The sequence below is a fragment of the Oryctolagus cuniculus genome, chromosome 7 (genome assembly GCF_964237555.1).
Source record: "Oryctolagus cuniculus chromosome 7, mOryCun1.1, whole genome shotgun sequence".
Classification (NCBI taxonomy): Eukaryota; Metazoa; Chordata; class Mammalia; order Lagomorpha; family Leporidae; genus Oryctolagus; species Oryctolagus cuniculus.
Window position 1 is genome coordinate 8984757 of NC_091438.1, and position 22416 is coordinate 9007172.

Sequence of the window (22416 nt, forward strand, 5' to 3'; positions counted from 1 at the left end):
AGAAAAATACTCAAAAGAGCACTGCGTGGGTGTGCAGAGGCCCAGGTTCAAGTTCGGCTGCCACTAATTGGGGTGTTGGCAGGCTACAGGGTTCTTTGTGTTTTAGTTTCCTCATCTGCAAAATAAAACATTCGCATCAGATGATTTCTAATGTCCTGCCCAAGCTTAAAAGGTTATGCTTCCAGGAAACTTTTATGTAACAAAGTTTCCACAATGTAAAACAAAATTTGAGTTTTCCTTTGTTGCCTGGGAATTGGGTTTAGCTAGAGTGTTGCTCACTCTTTGAGAATGTGAAGGAAAACTTTTTAAAGGATAGCTTTAAAATCAGGAAATTAATCACAGAAAGAAATCCTCATTAGGTGTCTTAAAAGCCCAGACATAGTAGTTTACACAGTGAAATATCACCTGAACTGATGACAAGACCGGCTGACAACACTCGAGGGAGTTATTTTGAAGGATCTAACCCTGAAAATTGCAGACAGAAGCAGAAAGAAAATTTGGCTTTTATCACGCTATTCTTACTAGTAACTCCAACAGCTTTCCGATTTCCAGCTATATTTGATGAATGAGACAGTAAGCCATATGGTCCGAGTTCCTTGGGGACTTCGATTGCTGTTATTAAGAAGCCAGGCTCATTCAGCTCCTGGCTCGTGGTCCTCCAGGAGCACTGGTCCTGGCTGCCTCTGAGCACGTGTGATCCCTCTCTTCTCCTCCGCTCCTCCGGTCACCTTGCACTTCTGCCCCTGGGCTCCCTGAGACCGCTCTGTTGCAAACAGACTGCTCTCTCTGTCTTTCAGCAGAACAGCTAAACAGGGATGAGAGGGATCCCTGAGCTCACTTTTTTAGAAAACAGGTCAAATAGTGATTCCAACTATGACAGGAACGGTGAAAAGGCAGTCCCCTTGCCTCTCTATGTGGCTGCACCGTGTGGGTTTTAATGTACTCCTCCTGTCACCCAGTGGTGGTAGAACCTGCTGGTGACTCCACACCTCCCTGTCTCCTGGGGCAGAAAACATGGTCAGACAGCTTCAGGAGTTTGGCCTTCACCACTTTGGGAAAGAGCCTGGTCTTAACAGAGTGTAATCATTAAGCAATCGTATTATTTCTGACCCCCAGCAACTCCATTAAATGTATTCCATGACCTCATTCTTTGCTAATCCAGGATATCTCAGATACTTTTCAGTTTCAAAGAACTCATTTCAGTAGTCGGTTGATTTTTTTTTTATATTGAACTAACCTTGCATTCTTGGGATAAATCACATTTGGTCATGATGTATATTCCTTATTTTTAAAATTTTGATGGTTTGTCAGTGTCTTATAGAAGATTTTGTGTTAATATTTATAAGTGATATTGATCTGTATTTTTCTTCTCTCCTGATGTCTTATAATACTGGTTTTGTAAAATAAGGCAGGAAGCATTTTCTCCTTTTTTATTTCATGAAACTTTTTATGAAGAATTGATACTGTTCTGTAAGTGCCTGGTAGAATTCAGTGGTGAAGCCATGTGGGTCTAAATTTCTTTGCGAGTAGTTAAAAAAATTATTTATTGTTATGTATTTGAAGGAGAGAGAGAGAGAGAGATCTTGAGAGATCCTCCATCCACTGGCTCACTCCCCCAGTGGCTGTAACAGCTGGAGCTGGGCCAGGCCAAAGCCCGGAGTTGAAAAGTCATTCCTGGTCTCCTGCATGGGGGCAGGGGACCTGCTGCTTCCTGGAGTGTGCTTTAGCAGGAAGCTGGAGTCAGAAGTGGGGCTGGACTTGAACTCAGGCACTCTGGTATGGGGTGTGGGTGTCCCAAGTGGTGTCCTAGCTGCTGCGCCGAATGCCTAATGCCTGCCCTGTGGGTGGGTTTTGTGGTTACTGATTCAGTCTCTTCACTTGTTATAGGTTATTAATATTGTCTACTTTCTCAGCAGGTTTTGGAGGTATGTGTCTCTCCACGAATTTGTCCATTTCACCTGAGTTGTCGGTTTTGTTGGTGTACAGTTATTTACAGTATTTTATAGTTTGGAAGAGTTGGTAGTTATATGCTCTCATTTCAGATTATAATAATTTGAGTCTTCTCTCTTTTTTGTTGGTCAGTTTAACTAAGGATTTGTCAGTTTTGTTGATCTTTTCAAAGAACCAGGTTTTTTTTCATTGATTTCCTTTGTTAAAAAAAATTTCTGCTTCATTCAATCTGCTGCAGTCTTTATCATTTACTTCTTCCAGCTTGCTTTAGGTTTATTTTGCTCTTCTTTTTCCACAAAGAGTGAAAGTCTAGATTATTGCTTTGAGTTTTTTTTTTCTTTCTTAATATAGGCATGTAGAGCTACAGATTTCCCTCTAAGCATCGCTAAACTGCATCTCATAGTTCTGGTATGTTTTGTCCTCATATTTATTCATCTCAGAATATTTTCTTGTTTCCCTTTTGAATTATTTTAGGTGTGTGATATATACTTCTTCAATCCAATGACTTTTAGCTTCCTTAGGTTGCAGTCAGAGTATATCCTTTATACTATTACTATCCTTTTACATTTAATAAGGCATATTCCTTGGACTAGCATACAGCTAGGACAACTTTTCATGTATACTTGAAAAATGGATTTCTGTCATTTTTTGCAGAATTGTGCAAATAAAAGATATGACTCCTGAACTCAGGCAGACATTTAAAGTTTAAACTCTGAAGTCTTATGTTCACTAAAAGGGTGGCAACTTAGCCCAATAATTGTGTTCAGGAGGTGGGACTAACAGGAGGTATTTAAGTCACTGAGGGTGTGCCGTTGGAAGGTAATTGGCATGTGTAGGTTGATTATGAAAGCCTAAGCCAGACCTAAGATGTCTCTGCTGGCTCATGATGCAACTGTTTCTGCACGCATACTGGGTCCTTGCCCACTCTGGCCTCACCAGAGAGTCCAACCAACGAGACTCCCAGTTTTGGACTGTGTGTCTCTATAGCTATGAACAAAAACAAGCTTCCTCATTCAAAAATAGCTTGTCTTGGATATTTCATTGTGATGAAAAGCTGGTTAATACAATGTCTGTTAGGTTTAACTGTTATTAGCTGGCTAATACAATGTCTGTTAGGTTTAGTGTTATTCTGGTTCTTTCTTGTTAAACTCTTGTCTCATTGTCCCATATATTATTGACAGTGTAGAATGGAACTGTTTCTCTCCTAATTTCTATCAGATTTTTCTTTGTGTATTTTGGTGCTGTGTTCTAGATGTATGTGGGTATCTAATTATATCTTCCTCATAGATTGACTCATTCCTCATGATAAAGTGTCTCTAGTGGTACATTTTTTGTTTGTTTGTTTTATTTACTTGAGATAGAGATGGGGCTAGGTAGAGACAGAGATAGAACTTCCATGTACCTTCCCTGTAGCAAGTGCCTGCATGCCTGCAATAGCCAGGATTGGGCCAAGGCCAGAGCAGGAGCCGAGGATGCAATCCAGGTTTCCCAGTAGGGTGGCAGGAACCCAGTTCCTGTGGCCATGTAGCTGCCCTAGGGTCCGGAGCCACCTTGTACTGTTGTTTGTTCCGCAGTTGACACAATTATATTACATAGCCCTGCAGCTTCCTTGTCGCTGCTGTCTCCTGACATGCAACCAACTTTTCATTCTTTTACTTCGGTTTATTTGTATCCTTTAAAGTGTCTCTGTTGTAGACAGCATGTTGTTAGGTAATGTTTTCAAATCTGCTTTGACAATTTCTTCTTTTTAATTGGATTTTCAATTTGTTTATATTTAATATTATTATTGATAAAGTTGGATTTACATTTGCCATTTTATCTTTTGTTTTCTATGTGAATGTGTTTTACTTTTTCCCCTTCTATTCCTCCTTCATTGTTTTCTTTTTCATTAAATGAGTATTTTCTAATATGGCACTTACATTTCTTTAATGATTTTCCACTATATATTTTCAATTATTTCTTTAGTGGTTACTCTGGAATATACCATACATGTCTTACTTTATCAGAAGCAAGGTCATAATTATGCTGACTTAATTATAGTGATGTACAGAAATACCCTGAATAACTCTATCCCTCTTTTGTAGTATTAGTGTTGCGTATGACATCTATTAATGTATGTTCTTATAATGATAATAATAACTGCCTATCTTCTGTCATTATTTCCTTATCCAAATACAATTTTGTCCCCAACTACTGCCTTGCTGCTGTTACTGTGCAGGATATCTTTACCTATAATACATTTTAATTTGTTGTAGGTCCAACCTTACCATATATATATATATATATATATATATATATATATGATTGTCTCTGGTTGTTTGCTTGCTTTATTTATTTATTTATTTGACAGGTAGAGTTACAGACAGAAAGAGAGACAGAGAGAAAGGTCTTCCTTCCATTGGTTCATTCTCCAAATGGCTGCAATGGCCGGAGCTGTGCCAATCTGAAGCCAGGAGCCAGGAGTTTCTTCCTGGTCTCCCACACGGGTGGAGGGACCCAAGCACTTTGGCCACCCTCCACTGCTATCCCAGGCCACAGCAGAGAGCTAGACTGGAAGAGGAGCGGCTGGGACTAGAGCCAGTGCCCATATGGGATGCCAGTGCTACAGGCGGAGGATTAACCTAATGAGCCACAATGCCAGCCCTGCTGGTTGCTTTTTTTTTTTTTTTTTTTTTTTGACAGGCAGAGTGGACAGTGAGAGAGAGGTAGAGAGAAAGGTCTTCCTTTGCCGTTGGTTCACCCTCCAATGGCTGCCGCAGCTGGCACACTGCGGCCGGCGCACCGCGCTGATCCGATGGTAGGAGCCAGGTGCTTCTCCTGGTCTCCCATGGGGTGCAGGGCCCAAGCACTTGGGCCATCCTCCACTGCACTCCCTGGCCACAGCAGAGAGCTGGCCTGGAAGAGGGGCGACCGAGACAGAATCTGGCGACCCGACCGGGACTAGAACCCTGTGTGCCAGCGCCGCAAGGCGGAGGATTAGCCTAGTGAGCTGCGGCGCCGGCCTGGTTGCTTTTTAAATCAGTTGTGATGATAAAAGAAGAACATGCATTTGGCTTCTTGTTTATGTAATCACCTTTACGTGTGCTTTTCAGGGTCTGTGTGTGTGTCTGTGTGTGTGTGTGTATTTGGGTTACTGTATTTGGGCTTACTAGTTTTTAGCCAGAAGAACTCTCTCTAGTATTTCTTGTGAGGTGGCTAATAACACATTTTCTGTTGTTTTTTTTTTTTTTTAATCCGGAAAAGCCTTTGTTTTGACTTCAGTTTTAAATGATAATTTTGCTAGATATGGTGTTTTTTGACTTTTATTTAGTAAATAGAAATTTCCAAAGTACAGTTTATGAATTACAATGGCTTTCCACCCCCATAACTTCCCTCCCACCCGCACCCCTCCCATCTCCCACTCCCTCTCCCTCTCCCATTCCATTCACATCAAGATTCATTTTCAATTATCTTTATATACAGAAGATCGATTTAGTATATATTAAGTAAAGATTTCATCAGTTTGCACCCACACAGAACATAAAGTGTAAAATAAAATACTGTTTTAGTACTAGTTACAGCATTAATTCACATTGGACAACACATTAAGGACAGAGATCCTACATGAGGAGTAAGTATACAGTGACTCCTGTTGTTGACTTAACAGTTTGACACTCTTGTTTATGGCATCAGAAATCTCCCTAGGCTCTAGTCATGAGTTGCCAAGGCTATGGAAGCCTTTCCCCAAATGTCTGCAATGGTTAGGGCTGGGCCAGGCTGAAGCCAGGAGCCTGGAGCTTCATCCAGGTCTCCCACATGGGTGCAGGGGCCCAAGTACTTGGTCGTATCTTCCACTGCTTTTCCAGGCACATTAGCAGGGAGCTGGATTGGAAGTGGAGCAGCTGAGACTTGAACCAGTGTTCCTATGGGATACCGGAGCTGCAGGCAGCTGCTCAACTAGCTACAACACAATGCTGGCCCCACGTACGATATTCTTAATTGATGTTTTTCCTTTGAGAACTTTGAATACAATATCCCATTGCCTACTGGCCTCCTTATTTTATGATATAAAGTTGAGTATTAACCTGTTGGGGTTCCTTTATAAGTGATGAGTCATTTTTTTCTTGCTCCTTTCTTCTTGTCTTTGACTTTCCACATTGTTCCTATGATGTGCCTATTTGTGGATCTCTGAGTTTCTTTCACATGGACTTCCTTGAGCATCTGGGATCTATGGGCTACTGTTTTCCAATAAATATAGGATTTTTCAGCCTTTATTTCTTCATATATTTTTTGTTCTAGTCCTTTCTCTGTCTCCTGATAATCCCAGTAGTCATGTGTTAGTGTGTTTGATAGTGTCCCACATTTCTCTGAAGCTCTGTTCATTTTTCTTCATCTTTTTTTCCTCTCTTTTCTTCAGTTTACATAACATATCAGTCTTTTTTAAAAGATTTATTTATTTACTTGAAAGTCAGAGCTACAGAGAGGGGTGTGTGTGTGTGTGTATATATATATATATATAGAGAGAGAGAGAGAGAGAGAGAGAGAGAGAGGGAGCGCATTTCTGTTCTCTGGCTCACTCCCCAGATGGCTGGACCAGGCCAAAGCCATGAGCCAGGAGCTTCATCCAGGTCTCCCGCATGGGTGGTAGGGGCTCAAACAGTTGGGCCATCTTCTGCTACTTTCCCAGGTGCATTAGCAGGGAGCTGGATAAGAGGTAGAGCAGCTGGGACTGGAATTAGTGTCTTTTTTTTTAATTTAAAGACATTTATTTACTTGAAAGTCAGAATTACAGAAATGGAGTTATCAATCTATTTTTAAGTTCATTTATTTTTATTATTTTCTGTGCCAGTTAAAAACTACTGTTAAGCTTCTATAATGAAATTATACTTTCCAACTTCCAGAATTTCTATTTAATCATTTTAAAGTAATTACTTTATTGGTATTCTTAGTTTTGTAAAACATTATTATCAGAGCTTCCTTCCTTCCTTAGTAAAGCTTTGCTTCTGCTAATATATTGGTAACAGCTACCTTGATGTCTTTTTTTAAAAGATTTATTTATTTATTTGAAAGGCAGAGTTATAGAGAGGCAAAGGCAGAAAGAGAGAGAGAAAGAGAGAGAGGTCTTCCATCCGCTGGTTCACTCCCCAAATGGCCACAATGGCCGGAACTGGGCCAATCCAAAGCCAGAGCCTGGAGCTTCCTCCAGGTCTCCCACATGGGGTCAGGGGCCCAAGGACTCAGGCCATCATCTACTGCTCTCCAAGGCCATAACAGAGAGCTGGACCAGAAGTGGAGCAGCTAGACCCAAACCGGTGCCCATATTGGATGTGGGCTTTACCCACTATGCTGCAGCGCCGGCCCCTTGACGTCTTCTTTGGTTATTGTTAAATCTTAGCACAGGTCACTCTCATGGGCAGCTTCTCTTTCTCCCCGTCTCTCTTTCCCTCTCTCTCCCTCCTTCCCTGTTCCTTTGCATGCTTCATAATTGTTGTTATAAGTCAGTGTTTTGCACAATAAATTGTAGCAACACTGGGTTTTGGCACCCCCTTTGAGGTTTGGGGCTATAATGTGCTTCTGTGTTTAGTGACGGGCTGGGTGATTCCAGGGAGGCTTGTCCCCTCCCCTGCTCACTGCAGCGTCCAGCCTCTGGTGCTGCTCCTAGAGGGGCAGCTGTGGTGACGCACATGGCCACTCTGGGGAGCTTCCTTTGCTTCCCTGACCACGCCCAGCTGATGTCATGATGGTTGTTCTATTGTTTCCAAACATACCTGGAATAAAACTTGGGCTGTAAAAGAATCCAGTCGAGTCTGGGCTCCTTTCAGGTAACAGTTTCTGGGATCCCTGTCCGATGCTTGTTCTGACCCCGGGAGGGCTCTTTACAGCATAGGCTGCACCTGCATTGCAGCGGGCGCTCCTGCCCTGTGCCTTCCACTGCAGCCTCCACTGCCCTTAGCCTTGACCTTAGCCTTCCTCCAATGGCCGCCATGGCCGGAGCACTGCGGCCAGCGCACCGCGCTGATCCGATGGCAGGAGCCAGATACTTATCCTGGTCTCCTATAGGTGCAGGGCCCAAGTACTTGGGCCATCCTCCACTGCACTCCCTGACCACAGCAGAGAGCTGGCCTAGAAGAGGGGCAACCGGGACAGACTCCAGCGCCCCGACCGGGACTAGAACCCAGTGTGCCAGCGCAGCAAGGCGGAGGATTAGCCTAGTGAGCCGTGGCGCCGGCCCCATTGCTGTTTTGTGACTGTGAATCTCAGCCTTTGCATTCCGGCATAGGTTTCAGAGAAAACCGAACACAGGACCCAAATAGCCGGAAGCTCTGGGCAAGCAGCAGTCACCTTTTCGTTTCAGTGCAGATGGGTCACTGCTGATACTCCTGCTCCTGGCTGTCGGTCTAGAAAGACAACTCTAGAAAGAGTTGTCTCGGCAACTCTTAATAAATGAGAAACACTTGCTGATGAAAGCATGCAGATGTCACCTTCATAGCTCAGACTATGTACACTACCACGGCTTTGACACAGAGATGACTTTGCAGGTTGCATTTTAGGAGAGACTAAAGGGCGAGTTTAGCTTTGTCTCTAAGACGTGGAAACAGGAAGGTAGGACTATTCATTATTTTAAAACCCTAAGTGCCGGCGCCGTGGCTCACTAGGCTAATCCTCCGCCTAGCGGTGCCGGCACACTGGGTTCTAGTCCCGGTCAGGGCGCCGGATTCTGTCCCGGTTGCTCCTCTTCCTGTCCAGCTCTCTGCTGTGGCCCAGGAAGGCAGTGGAGGATGGCCCAAGTGCTTGGGCCCTGCACCCCATTGGGAGACCGGGAGAAGCACCTGGCTCCTGCCTTCGGATCAGCGCGGTGCGCCAGCCACAGCGGCCATTGGAGGGTGAACCAACGGCAAAGGGAAGACCTTTCTCTCTCTCTCTCACTATCCACTCTGCCTGTCAAACAAACAAACAAACAAACAAACAAAAAAAACAACACACAACCCTAAGAAGCTTGTAGCTTTTGTGCACACCTGGGAAGTAAAAATCAATCTGCACAGGTCCCCGGGAGTAGATTCTGTCCCCTAGAACTTTGGGCCTGATGAGATACCTGCAGGCCGTTTGTGTTGTGTGGCGAGGCCCTGTGAATCCGCCGGTGGCCCGTGTGCCTCTGAGCTCTGGGTCAGTTTCTGTATTCCAGGGACAGGAAGCCACAGCCACCTGGATTTTCCTGAATATGCCTCAAGGTAAAATACTCAACGATCCCACAAAAAGCAGGAACCAAACCACACACCCACACCCAGAGGAAAATTTCAGACAAAAAGCAGCCAAAACTCTACTCTATTGCTTAAAAATCTTTTTTTATTCTTGGGAATTCTTTAATGGTTTCTCTACTGCCTAGGAAAAGGATTCCTATGAGAATTAAAAAAAATCGAAAGTCCAGTGCCATGACCGTTGAGCTTCCGCTCTGTCTGTTCTGACTACACAGATGATTGGATGGACGGTTTCTTCTTCAGACCCTCGCTTGAAGGTGACGAGCGCCTCTTCGTCATCCCAGGAAGGCGCAGATCTGAAAGTAGAAGGAAACAGGGTGGGAGCCACCCGTGGGAGGGGCAGCCCCAGCCCCCAGGGCCGCGGCGCCTGAATCCCCCTGCTGTCCCGGGCTTGTTCTCGGCGCTGACCATGGCGCCACGGTAGCTCAGGCTTGCTGTTCTGATAATGCTGAAGTCGTCAGACCTGCAAGGGCCGGGGGAACCGGGCTGGCAGGGTGGCAGCTGGCACAGTCTCTCTTCTTACCAACGGCACCTTCTAGACCATACTCAGTTTTGGGACGTTTTTGACAGGCCGGGGTTGGGCAAGCAGGGCCCTGCGAAGGGGCCTGGAGCCTCGGAGCCCAGACGTGGGTGACTGTGCCGTGTCCCAGGGCATTCCGGGCGGCAGGTGGTCCATGAGGCAGGTCTGCCCCATGTCCTACCGCGTTCTGGCAGCAGGCGTTGGTGCGCCCACACCTCCGTGGCGCCCTGAGCCCTGCCTGCAGGGGAAGGTGGCCCTTCAGTGGACAGGTCCTGTGCCAACGCAGCTGTCAGGGTGGCAGGCAGCGCCCTGCCCACTTAGGGCCTACCCTGGGAGCGCAGAAACAGCGTGGCAGACGGGGTCACGGGTGACTGCAGGCCGAATGCATGCCCCAGGGCATGGGGAGGAAGGCAGGATCCCAGGGACAGCTGTCCTGCTGGGCTCCTGGCCTCTGCATCTGGTGTGCCTGGAAAAGTGAAGGTTTTAGGACAGCAAAACAACCAGTAACACAGACAAGCTCAAGGCTGGGTGAGTGCTGTGCCAGGAGCCTGAGCCCAGGTCCTTGCCTGCAGTGAGTTTGCAGCGCTGCATGGAGGGGCACAGTGGGCGCCGGCGACTGGGGACCTCAGCAAAGCCCTGTGAGCTCCAGCTTCCTTAGCTGCAAAGTGGATCCTAGGATCTCTGCCGTCTCACAGGTTGCTAAGGTTTAAGGGAGGTGAACCACAGCGCCTCTGCGCAGTCCCTCCCCCAAGGAAAGTGCTGACGGGACATCAGCTGCTCTACTGTCTATTACTGAAGAATAAGCTCCTCCTTGCAAAGTGCGTTCGTGTTTATTTGAACACCAAGGAGCACAGGCCCGCCGTGCAGGCCCAGACTCACTGGCTGACTGCCTCCTCCCCCAAGGCCATCACCGCCGTCTCTTCAGCTGCTTCTGCAGTTGTAGGACGAGGTTGCTGGGCTGCGTTTTGTGTTTTGACGTTGTCACTGTGGGAGCTGGCCTGTCGGGGACAAGCTGTAGCACTTTTTAAACTCCACCGCACAGAGCTCCCGTTGGGGTTCGTTCACCCTGCCCACGGAGTGCTGTCCTTCCTGCTGGGGCTGCTCAGGGTTTACGTGAGCTCGGTTATGTACACGTGGATTAGAGTTCCGCCACGGAATGCGCCGTGATTGCTCGTCCTGTGGCACATCCCATTCCCCCAAGTTAATAACCGTATTCTGTTTTGTTTAGCCTGGGTTTTAATGTACGCATTCTCAAACCAACCTCAAACCTTTTTTTCAGTTGTGTTGATCCCCCTGAATAAGCTAAAATGCATTTGCTCAGACCAGTATTTCGGTGCAGTGGGTTAAGTGACACCAGCATCCCATAGGAGCACTGGTTGGAGTCCCGGCTGCTCCCCTTCCAATCCAGCTCCCTGCTAATGCTCTTTGCAAAGCAGTGGATGATGGCCCAAGTGCTTGAGTCCCTGCCACCCATGTGGGAGACCCGATGGAGCTCCAGACTCCTGACTTTGGCCTACATGGCCCAGCACCAGCTGTTGCAGCCATTTGGGAAATGAACCAGCAGATGGAGGATCTCTTCTTCTGTAACTCTACCTTTTGAAATAAATCTTTAAGTAAAACCACATATGCCATCAATTTCATCTTTTTTTTAAAGATTTATTTTATTTATTTGAAAGAGTTAGAGAGAGGTAGAGAAAGAGAGAGGTCTTCCATCTGCTGGTTCACTCCCCAGATGGCTGCAACGGATGGAGCTGTGCTGACCTGAAGGCAGGAGCCAGGAGCTTCTTCTGGGTCTCCCACGCAGGTGCAGGGGCCCAAGTACTTGGGCATCTTCTACTGCTTTCCCAGGCCATAGCAGAGAGCTGGATCAGAAGAGGAGCAGCCGGGACTAGAACCGGCGCACATATGGGATGCCGGTGCTTCAGACCAGGGCAGTAACCCGCTGCACCACAGTGCTGGCCCCAGCCATCAATTTCATCTTGAGGAAATCTCTCTCAGAGCCCTGTCACATGCCTCAGTTGGGACTGATGGTTTCCTAGGCCTCCTGCACACTGCTGTCTTGCCCTTGCCACTGTGCGGAGCTTGCTAGATGTGTGGTCGGAGGACCTTGGATTTGTAAGTGCACACGTGCATACCTGGAGTAGAAACTCCCTTTTGCAGGCTCCTTTGCAGCTACACAAGGCCATGTGACTAAATTATGACCAGTGAATGCTAAGGGAAAGGACTTGGTGCAGTCTTTGGGAGGCCTCCTCCAAGCAAGGCGGGCCTGTCCTTCCCATCGTCCCTTCTTGGAAGTGCCTGTGTGGGCCAGCTCTCCAGTGGCCCTCTCAGCCGTCAGCCCACTCGGAATTGGCCTTGGGAGCGGAGACACAGCAGCCTGCGTCCTGGTGGGGACGGGTGTCCCAGCAGCCCTGGACAGTGTAAGGAGGAGGCAGTCGTCTGCTCTGTTTAAGGCGCAGTTATTTCTTTATTTGCCATTTTCTGGAGACAGTGACGATTCAAGCTAGAGACATAGTCACTGTGGGGATTCCGGTTGCCTCTCGTTTTGCTGTCTCCTGTCTTCTCCTGCCTCCCCTTATCAACTGAATGAATCACTCACTCCAGAATCTTAGCAAGAAACGATGCGTGAGAGGTAAGTGTTTGAGGATTTGTGCTTTTGGAACTTTCTCCTATCCTCACATTCCAACAGTGGTTTGGCTGGTTGCAGAATTCAGTGTAGAAACACCGTCTCTCAGAACTTGAGGGTGTTTCAAACTCCCAGTGTAGTCATTGAAAAACCCCATGACCTCTGATTTTTTTTTTTTAAAGATGTATTTATTTGTTTGAAAGGGCTACAGAGGGAGAGAGACAGAGGGAGAGAGAGAGAGGTCTTCCATTTGCTGGTTCACTCCCCAAATGGCCAGAGTGGCCGAGCTGGGTTAAGGCAGAGCCAGGAGCTTCACCTTGGTCTCCCACATGGGTGCAGGGGCCCAAGCACATGGGCCATCCTCTGCTGCTTTCCCAGGCACATTAGCAGGGAGCCGGATGGGAAGTCGAGCAGCAGCCGGGACATGAACCAGCGCCCATATGGGATGCCAGCGTCACAGCAGATAGCTTAACCCACTGTGCCACCACTTGGGCCTCGTATTCTTGATTCTCTGAGGGAAGCGTCTTTGGGAGCCTCTCTCCGGTGTCATTTCACTCTGATGTGCCCATGGACTTGCTCAGCTCCCTCCAGAGGGTCTCCTCGCCATCAGGTTAAAAGCTGCAGGCAGGTACCTGCCAGGTGGTCCTGCCCCCAGCCGCTCTGTTCCGCACTCCTCGCCATGGTCTTGGTGGCCGCTCTTTGATCAGCTGTATCTCGAGCCCCTCCACACCCCTGAGCTACCTGAAAATGAGGGCCGCAGCAGGGCTCAGCAGGTGCCTGTGTTGGCCGTGGTGGTGTCACGTGAATGGTTGCACTGCTCTGTCACTCACAGGTGACCAGATGTCCTGTTTTCCTTTGCTGTGATGTTAAGACAGCAGAAATAACTGGATTTGGAAGCCCTGGTCATCTCTGCCCTCAGCTGTGCAGTTGTGTCACATTGCCATGGTAGAAGGGTCCATGGGGCTGCGGCGATCCATCGATCCATCCACCAGCACGACACAGAGGGTCTGGCTCCCAGGAAGGGTGCCCTGGACCCCCAGCAGAGACGTGGCCCCAGCACGAGTGTGTCCTCGCGTGGAATCCCTGCTGCTCGTCTCCTGTGGTGGTCAAAGCTTTTCCTTCCCTAGCTCGGTCCAGGCAACATAAAGTCTGATGACAGGTAGTTTCTAATTCTGAATCTGCGATCCCTAAAAACAAGGGAAAGTTCTAGATTGTTCATCTTTTAGGAATATCTTGGTGGATTACAAAGCTCCCGAAGACGGAGGCTTTTTAGTACAAACCTGAAACTCCCTGACAAGACCGTGGATGTTGCAAACGGACTGCATTTGGTGACGATGGTTTATGTTAGGCTGGGATAAGATAAGCACAGGCGTTAGCCTGGGAGGGAGGAGGGAGAGCAGCCTTAGAGAAAGAATTTTCCCTGTGTGGTGGTCAGAACTGGGGCTGCGTGGGAAATGATAGAAAAGAGCATTTCTTTCCCCAAAGGGAGAATCCAATCACATCAAAACACAGATTTTTATACGCTCTAAAGGGCAGTGCTGAGTTTTCTCTCACAGATCAAGACGAACTCGTCACAGAAATGTAAACTTTGAAACAAGACAAGGGATCAAAATCGTGACACATATTTTTACAAGCATCGTCCTATTTTTAAAGTTTATCTCAGTTTTCCACATTGCTGATTACCGTGCAATACTTGTACATTTTTATGGGGTGCAGAGGAATATCTCAACACATGTACACAAAGCAAACTGGCCTTTCTTTCCTTTCCTTCTGTCTGCAGCCCGCCAGCTCCGCTCTTGCAGCTGTTTGTGCAGAGTGTGGTACCTGACCGTGAGCTGGAGCTGCCCCACTGCACCATGGAACCCTAGAACTCGCCACCCTGGACTGGGCTGTGGCACCCATCACCCAGACAGCCTCTGTCTGCCTTCCTCCCGCCCTGCCCACTTCCAGCCTCTACAGCTCAGCACAGATGCATACATTAAAACTAAAAAGTGGTCCATATATACAGTGGACTATTCTGCCACAAGAAGAATGCAGTCCTGACGGTGGCAGTGAAATTAGTGGAACTGGAGATCCTTATGATAAGGTAGATGCAGAGAGACAGATGCTGTGTGTTCTGTCTCAGATATGGAGGTTGATTAATAAAAAGTTGATAATTAATTTAAAAATATGTTGTGCGCTGTGCCACAGTGGGTTAAGCCGTCGTCTGCAGTGCCCTCATCCCATATGGACGCTGGTTTGAGTCCTGGATGCTCCACTCCAATCCAGCTCCCTGCTAATGGCCTGGGAAAGCCATGGAGCATGGCCCAGGTCCTTGGGCACCTGCACCCACGTGGGAGACTTGGAAGAAGCTCCTGGCTCCTGGCTCCTGGCTTTAGTCTGGCTCAGTCCTGGCCATTGTGACCATTTAGAGAATGAACCAACAGATGGAAGATCTCTCTCTCTCTCTCTTCTCTCTGTAACTCTGCCTTTCCAATAAATAAAAATAAATCTTTAAAAAAAATAGTTGATCTAGACTTCAGAGTGATTATATGTGGGGTTTTTTCTTCATACGCCTCTCTCTTTGTGCCCACCTCCCTACCCTTTCTGCCCCTGTCTCTTCCCACGTGTTGTCTTAATCTAATATTACTGAGACCTTGGAGATTTTCCAACTCAGTGCCTGACCCACAGAGACCCAGAGAAGCTGTGCAACCTGTCTAAGGTCACACAGCAGGTCCAGGGCAGCTGTGGCCCCGGCTCCATCTGTTCCTGCGTTGCTGGTGTTTGTGTTGCTGGAATAGAACGCCTGAGCCTGGGGGATTTAGAAAGGAAAGAGGTTTCTCCTGGCTCACAGGTCTGGAGGTCCATGAGGGTGGAGCCAGCATTTGCTCAGCCTCGGGTGATGGCCCCGTGTTGAGTGGGTGACAGCTGGGCACAGGGGAGCAGGGAAGATGGGGCCAACTCCCACAGTGGCTGACCCATTGCCACGGGAAAGCATTAATCCATTCATCAGAAGCTTGCTCCCGCTGGGTCCTCCCTCCCAGCAGTGCTACCATGGCAACCAGATTCCAAAGTGAGTTTTGGAGGGGACAGCCACATCCAAAGCAGGGCACTGTCCTGCCTAGGCGGCGTTTGCCGTGGAGGATGTAACCATGCACACCTCTTGCTGAGAGCTTGCTTTGAGTCCAGCTGTCTCCTAAGTGTGTGAAATGTGTATTCTCATTTAATCCTCTAAACAATTTCAGGAGCTAGGGAGTATTGCCCCCACTTTATTGATGAGAAAACTGAGGACCGATTAAAGGTGGGGGAGACATAAATTGAACCCAGGTTATTTGACTATGGAGCCATTTTCTTGACAGACACAGAGGGATCTTCCATCCATGGTTCACTCCCCAAATGCCTGCAAGAGCCAAGGCTGGGCCAGGCTGCAGAGGCACTGGGAACTCCATTCAGGTCTCCCGTGTGGGTGCAGGGACCCGAGCACTCGAGCCGTCCTCTGCTACCTCCCAGGATGTGCATTAGCAAGAAGCTGGATCAGAAGTAGAGCCAGGACTTGGATCAAGCACTCAGATATGGGATAGGGCATCCAAAATGGCAACTTACTGCTGGGCCAAATGCCTGCCCCAAGCCCGTTTTTAAATTCAGCTCACTATGCTGTCTCTCAGTAGTTGCCATCTTCATGAGTTTGATCATTTGGAAATTTGGAGACCCTGAAAGTTGGAGTAATAGATTTAAAAACCTTAATTAAAATGTAGATCTCTGCAGTAAGTAATATCTATAGTTCATATGTACTGTGAATTAGAGTGCAGTTGTTTCTTGAACTGTCTGTTGGATTTTAGGAGCTAGGGGATTCAGGGACCAGAATTATCCTCCTTTCTATTTGATAGACCAGGAACATCTTGACAAGTTTTCCAAAGTGTTATCTGGAGAGTGACCACACGGGGCCAGTGGTGAGTAAGCATTGAAGCAAGCTGACAACAAAGCCACTTCCTCCTGTTGGAGAGAAAAGTGCTTCGTATCTAATCTATTCATGCCATATAATCTTGCTCATTCACTGTTTACAGATTATTTTACACACTACAGACCTACTACAGGTGTGACTTTGCGGAATTTCTTAAGAAGCCAGACCAATTCTTTGGAAATGTTGAAATATTAATGTGCTTCATCACTATCAGGTTAGTCTTAGAAATTACAGACCCCAAGATCAAGACCTAGGAGCTCGAAAGAAGGTTGGCTTATTAAATATTTTCAGATCTAGTTAATTACAGGAAAATTAAGATTTCTTTTTAAAAAATATTTATTTATTAGAGAGAGAGAGAGATCTTCCATCCACTGGTTCACTTCCCGGTTGGCTGCAATGGCCAGGCCATCTTCTTGGGCTATCTTCCACTGCTTTCCCAGGCCATTAGCAGGGAGCTGGATTGGAAGTGGAGCAGCCGGGATTCAAACCAGCGCCCATCTGGGATGCCAGTGTTGCAGGTGGTCGCTTTACGCACTACACCACCATGCTGAAAATGAAGATTTCTATTCCACATGTTTCCAGGGAGAATTTCTGTCATCTAACTTATATTAAAACCATGTAAAATAGCGCAGTTCAGAGGAAAACAGGAAATGAATCCACAGCCACAGGAGGAGAGAAAAGCCAGGTCAAGCACGTGTCAGCGCTGACTCTGAACTCCCGTGAGCGGGACGAGGAACAAGGAGAGTCCTGGGAGTTCTCCAGCACCTGCAAGCACGCTGCACCGGGCTGCACGTGGGACGGAGTCTTGGGCTGAGTCTCTGGGATCGCCTGTGGTGTGAAGTGCTCCTCGGATGCCCCCGCAGGGCTTGGGGTAGACAGAGCTTTCACACCGATGCTGCAGCAGGCAGGGCTTCCGGTTGCTGCCCTGAGAGACGCTCTGTGGTGGGCTGAATGTGTGTCGGCATCCGAGCCCCCAGGGTGTTGGTGTGTGTAGTGGGGATGTTGCGGGGCGGTGAGGTCATGGATGGGGTGAGTGCCCTTACAAGAGGGGCCTCAGAGAGCTCCGCGGCTCTTGCTTTGCTGTGTGAGGCCACGTGGAGAAGACGGCGATCTGCAACCCGGAGCCCTGGCCAGACCCCACGTCTGCCAGAGCTTGACCTGGCACCTTCTGTCCCCTCAAACTGGAGAAAAGGCCCTTTGTTGTTCAGGAGCTGCTCGGTCCATGGCTCTTTGTTACAGCAGCTGAGCTGACTAATACGCTCCCTGGAGTCCTTATCCTCCTTCTTGGAACTTGCTTTACTCTCTCTGGTCCCTGGTTTGTCTTTTCCTCTACTTACACTTTATACTCTGTTAATTATGTATCTTCCTGTCATTTAACTCACACTGTCAGGGAGACTATGAGGTCTGTGTCATCTGTGTCGCTTTGTATTGCACCTGTTGCAATGTGTTAATTTATCAAGGTCTGGGAACAGCCTCACAGTATCACGGTGGCAGTGTCCCAGAACAGGGTGCACTGACCGTTGATGTAGTTCGTTGTAATGAAGCCTGGCTCCAGCCACTGCTATTGCTTAATTTTATTCAAACATATTCTGGCAAACTTAAAAAAATTCATCATTAAAGCATTGATTTGTTGTAATTTCAAAGAAAATCATAGGGGCCGACGCTGTGGCGTAGTGGGTAAAGCCACCACCTGCAGTGCTGGCATCCCATATGGGCACCGGTTCTAGTCCCGGCTGCTCCTCTTCCAAGCCAGCTCTCTGCTATGGCCTGGGAAAGCAGTGGAAGATGGCCCAAGTCCTTGGGCCTCTGCACCCATGTGGGAGACTCAGAAGAAGCTCCTGGCCTCCAATCAGCACAGCTCCGACTGTTGTAGCCATCTGGGGAGTGAACCAGTGGACGGAAGACCTCTCTCTCTCTGCCTCTCTGTATAACTCTGACTTTCAAATAAATAAATCTTAAAAAAAAGAAAATCATAGATATTATAGAGTAAATCCGTTGTTTAAAGATTTACTTTATTTATTTGAAAGGCAGAGTTACAGAGAGAGAGAAAGATCTTCAGTCTGCTGGTTCACTCCCCAAACGGCTCCAATGGCCAGGGCTGGGTCATGGCAAAGCTAGGAGCCAGGAGTTTCATCTGGGTCTCCCCTGTGGGTACAGGCATTCAAGGACTTAGGCCATCTTCCGCTGCTTTCCCAGGTGCGTTAGCAGGGAGCTGATCAGAAGTGGAGCAGCGAGGACTTGAACTGGTGCCCATTTGGGATATTGGTGTCACAGGGTTGGCTTTACCCACCACGCCACAGTGTTGGCCCCTATAGAGTAAATATTGCTCAACTAACAGGTGTATATTGAGGGTCTGCTTTGTGCAAGGTAGAAGCCACGTTGTTAGATGGGAGCTTGCATTTTAGTGTGGAGATCTAGAGAATGGCTGAGCAGCAGGAGGGGTGAGTGCCCAGAAGAAAGTCACTTGGGCTCAGCGGCTGGATGTGTGACATGAGAAGCCCCTCTGAGAAGGTGGCATTCGAGGCCTGATCCAGCAAAGGTCACAGCAAGACATGCGCATGGCTATCAGAGGGAAGAGTAGGAGAGATGCATTTTTACGATTACCTTTAAAGATAAAACAGGATTTCCAAATGTTTTGACTTAAGTTGTCTCTTTGGGACCTTTTGGATCTTCTCCCCTAACTTCTTAGGCTACATTTCACTCTAAAATGCTTTAAGAAAAGTGTCTCATTCAGACACTGAATTCTTTTATTAAAGGGCAACTAAGGGGCTGGCACTAAGGCGTAGTGGGTTAAGCTGCTGCCTGCAGTGCTGGCATCCCATACGGGCACCAGTTGGAGTCCCCACTGCTCCACTTCCGATCCAGCTCTCTGCCTTAGCCTGGAAAAGCAGTAGAAAATGGCTCAAGTGCTTGGGCCCCTGCACCCACGTGGGAGACCCGGAGGAAGCTCCTGGCTCCTGGCTTCGGATCAGCGCAGCTCTGGCTGTTGTGGCCAACTGGGGAGTGAACCAGCAGATGGAAGACCTCTCTCTCTCTCTGCCTCTCCTCTCTCTATGTAACTCTGACTTTCAAATAAATAAATCTTTAAAAACAAGGCAAATAAATGATCCTTAGTGATAAGAGAATCTTTCAAGTAGGAACATAGGACCTTTGACCTGTCACAGTTAAGGAAAGATCTGATGTGAGGATGCTGGCCCTAGCCCAGAGTGCACTGCACAACGGAGCCACCATCTCCGAGGGTCTCCTCCTGCCCTGAGCAGCAGACCAGCATCCTGAAGAAGGAGAGGGAATAAGCCTCGGTCTTTCATGTTATTTTATTACTTTTTAAAAAGATTTATTTATTTATTTGAAAGAGTTGCAGAGAGAGAGAGAGAGAGGGAGGGAGACACAGAGAGAGAGATTGTCCATCTGCTGGTTCACTCCCCAAATGGCCACGATAGCCAGGGCTGGGTCAGGCTGAAGCCAGGAGCCTGGAACTCCATCCAGGTCTCCCACATGGGTTGCAGGGGGCCAAGCACTTGGACCATCCTCCGCTGCTCTCCCAAGTGTATTACTAGGGAGCTGGGTTGGAAGTGGAACAGCTGGGACTTGAACCAGTGCCATATGGGATGCTGGCATCACAGACAGCGGCTTAACCCACTGTGCTGACCCTGGTTCTTCACTTTAATGCTGCCTTCCTCCTTGAGTTTCCTCAGCTCAGGCTGCCTGGCGCTGTAACTCCTTACCCAGTTGTTGAAGCCTGTTGTGGTCTCCTCCCTGTCTGAACGTCTAGCCCTCACTTCAATGCACACTTCAGCATCGAGGTATTCTCTGATTATTTCGTGTACATTCCCTGTGGGTTCCCAAGGATGAGGCTTCTTCAATGTAGGGAGACCAGTCTATATACAATATCTTTTGTTGGATGGATGGATGGATGGATGGATGGGTGGAGGGAGGGGCATCCAAAGCAACCAAACAACAAACCAAATGCCTCTCCTCTGTGCAATAGGTCTGTCTGCAGAGGGCCTGCCACTGGCTCTGGCGATTTGGTCCTCTGGAAGTTCAGGGTTTGGGTTGAACAGTTAGTGTTGGGAAAGAGAGAGGGAAGCATAGACGGATCTGTGATAGCCACAGAGGAGGAATTCCCCGAACAGGCCAACTGCGGGGTGAGGAGGGGGTGACGGCAAGAGGAGCAGTGGGTATTGGAATGCTGTTTGGCACCCTGTGGAAGGGAGGGTGATGGGGAGTCTGGACAACCGGGGCTCAGGTCCAAGGTGTGGGCAGTCTGGATGGTTCAGCAGACCCATCCCTGCCTCCCTTCTCTAGAATGAGAGGCAGGGAATGCGAACTGGAGAACATCGGCTGGGAGCTGCCTATGAGGCTGTATCTCTTTGGTAAACAGCTTCCACTAAGATAAATCTGGGGTTGTCAGAAAGAGGAAAATGAAAGGTCAGGTTGATGATGGAAGAGGCAAACATCATGTCTGTTGTGCAATCTCCTGATGGCACGAATGCATTTGAATAGATCATCTAATGAGGGGAGAAGTGCTGTCGAAGCCAGGGTGGCTGATCCACACTTGCTGGCTGTCCGAGCGAATAACTAGAGAGGCAAGGGGAGCAGGAGAGAAGTGCGCTGTGCTGCTCACAACCAGAGGTCGATGGTGAGTGGCTCCACGCTGCCCATGGGCTTCAGGCTCTTATTGCTACAGGAAGATATGGCTAAGGTATAAATACCCTTGCGGCTTTAAATATCTTCTGATTGGGGACATTCATGCTCAGTTCAGTGTTTAGGAAGTATTTCTGTTACGCTGTAAAGAAGTTCTCAGGATAAGATACTTCTTTTCTGCTTGGCGTGTAGTAGTTAAGGGTGAATACGCTTAGGAAACACCTTCCACAGCCTAAAGGGTCTTAGATTCCGATGTCAAACTGATCTTTTTCAGGAGGACAATGGAAGAGACAGTTAACTGCTTAGCTTTATCTCCTAGCGTCGCCTTGAGTTGGGTAGTGGCACAATACGTCCAAACAGTCAGACAAGTAGGAGCATAGTTTCAACAAGGTAGTCTCTCTCTCTCTCTCTCTCTTTTTAAGGTTTTTTATTTATTTATTTGAGAGGTTGAGTTACAGACAGTGAAAGGGAGAGACAGAGAGAAAGGTCTTCCCTCCGTTGGTTCACTCCCCAAATGGCTGCAATGGCCGGAGCTGCATTGATCCGAAACAAGGAGCCAGGAGCTTCTTCCAGGTCTCCCATGTGGGTGCAGGGGCCCAAGCACTTGGGCCATCTTCTGCTGCTTTCCCAGGCCATAGCAGAGAGCTGGATTGGAAGAGGAGCAGCCAGGACTAGAACCGGTGCCCATATGGGATGCCGGTGCCGCAGGCAGAGGATTAACCCATTACGCCCTGGCGCTGGCCCCAAGGTAGTCTCTCTTGGCAGGCGTGTGTGTCTGTGCAAAGCAGTTTCATGGTAGTTACCTTCTTCCTCAATTTAGTAAGGGACTCCAAGACTTTCCACTGCACTGGTTCACATCTTTTGGATTGTTTAACATTTCTTCCCCGTTAACCATCACAAGCCCTACACAGGCAGGGGAAAGACAGCTTCCTATGGGACTGTGTGCCTACTGTGGCCGCAGGTGTAGCAAGTGATTCTGTTTTATTAGCTTTGGAATTGTCGTTGTTTCCTGGAGAGTAGCCGGGACAGACAGTGACACGCCACAACCAGGGAGCTCCCTCCGACAACTGGGAAAGAACTTTGCAGGTTTTCTGTGCTCTGGGCTTCGATGTAGAGCCAATGAGGCCAAAGACAATGGCAGAATTTAACCTTGACTGACCAGATCATGGCACTCTTTTATAGAAGAAAAGTACAGAACACTTTTTTATTTTTTAAAGATTGATTTATTTATTTGAAAATCAGAGTTATGCAGAGAGCAGAAGCAGAGAGAGAGGTCCTCCATCCGCTGGTTCACTCCCCAGTTGGCTGCAATGGCCGGAGCTGTGTGGATCCGACACCAGGAGCCAGGAGCTTCCTTCAGTTCTCCAACATGGGTGCAGGGGCCCAAGAATTTGGGCCATCTTCTACTGCTTTCCCAGGCCATAGCAGAGAGCTGGATTGGAAGAGGAGCAGCCAGGACTTGAACCAGTGCCCATGTGGGATGCCGTCACTGCAGGCGGTG

At 48.0% G+C, this 22416-nt stretch overlaps 1 long non-coding RNA gene across 3 annotated transcripts in view; it reads left to right on the forward strand.

Moving 5' to 3' along the window:
- Positions 1-22416, forward strand: part of LOC103349986 (uncharacterized) — a 119605-nt gene that overhangs the window by 10199 nt on the left and 86990 nt on the right. The window contains exon 3 of one of the 3 annotated variants that reach the window (XR_011390268.1): positions 14112-20910. The exons of the other annotated variants lie outside the window; for them this stretch is intronic. This is a non-coding gene — a long non-coding RNA (uncharacterized lncRNA). The remainder of the gene's footprint in view (positions 1-14111; positions 20911-22416) is intronic. 3 annotated transcript variants of the gene reach the window in all.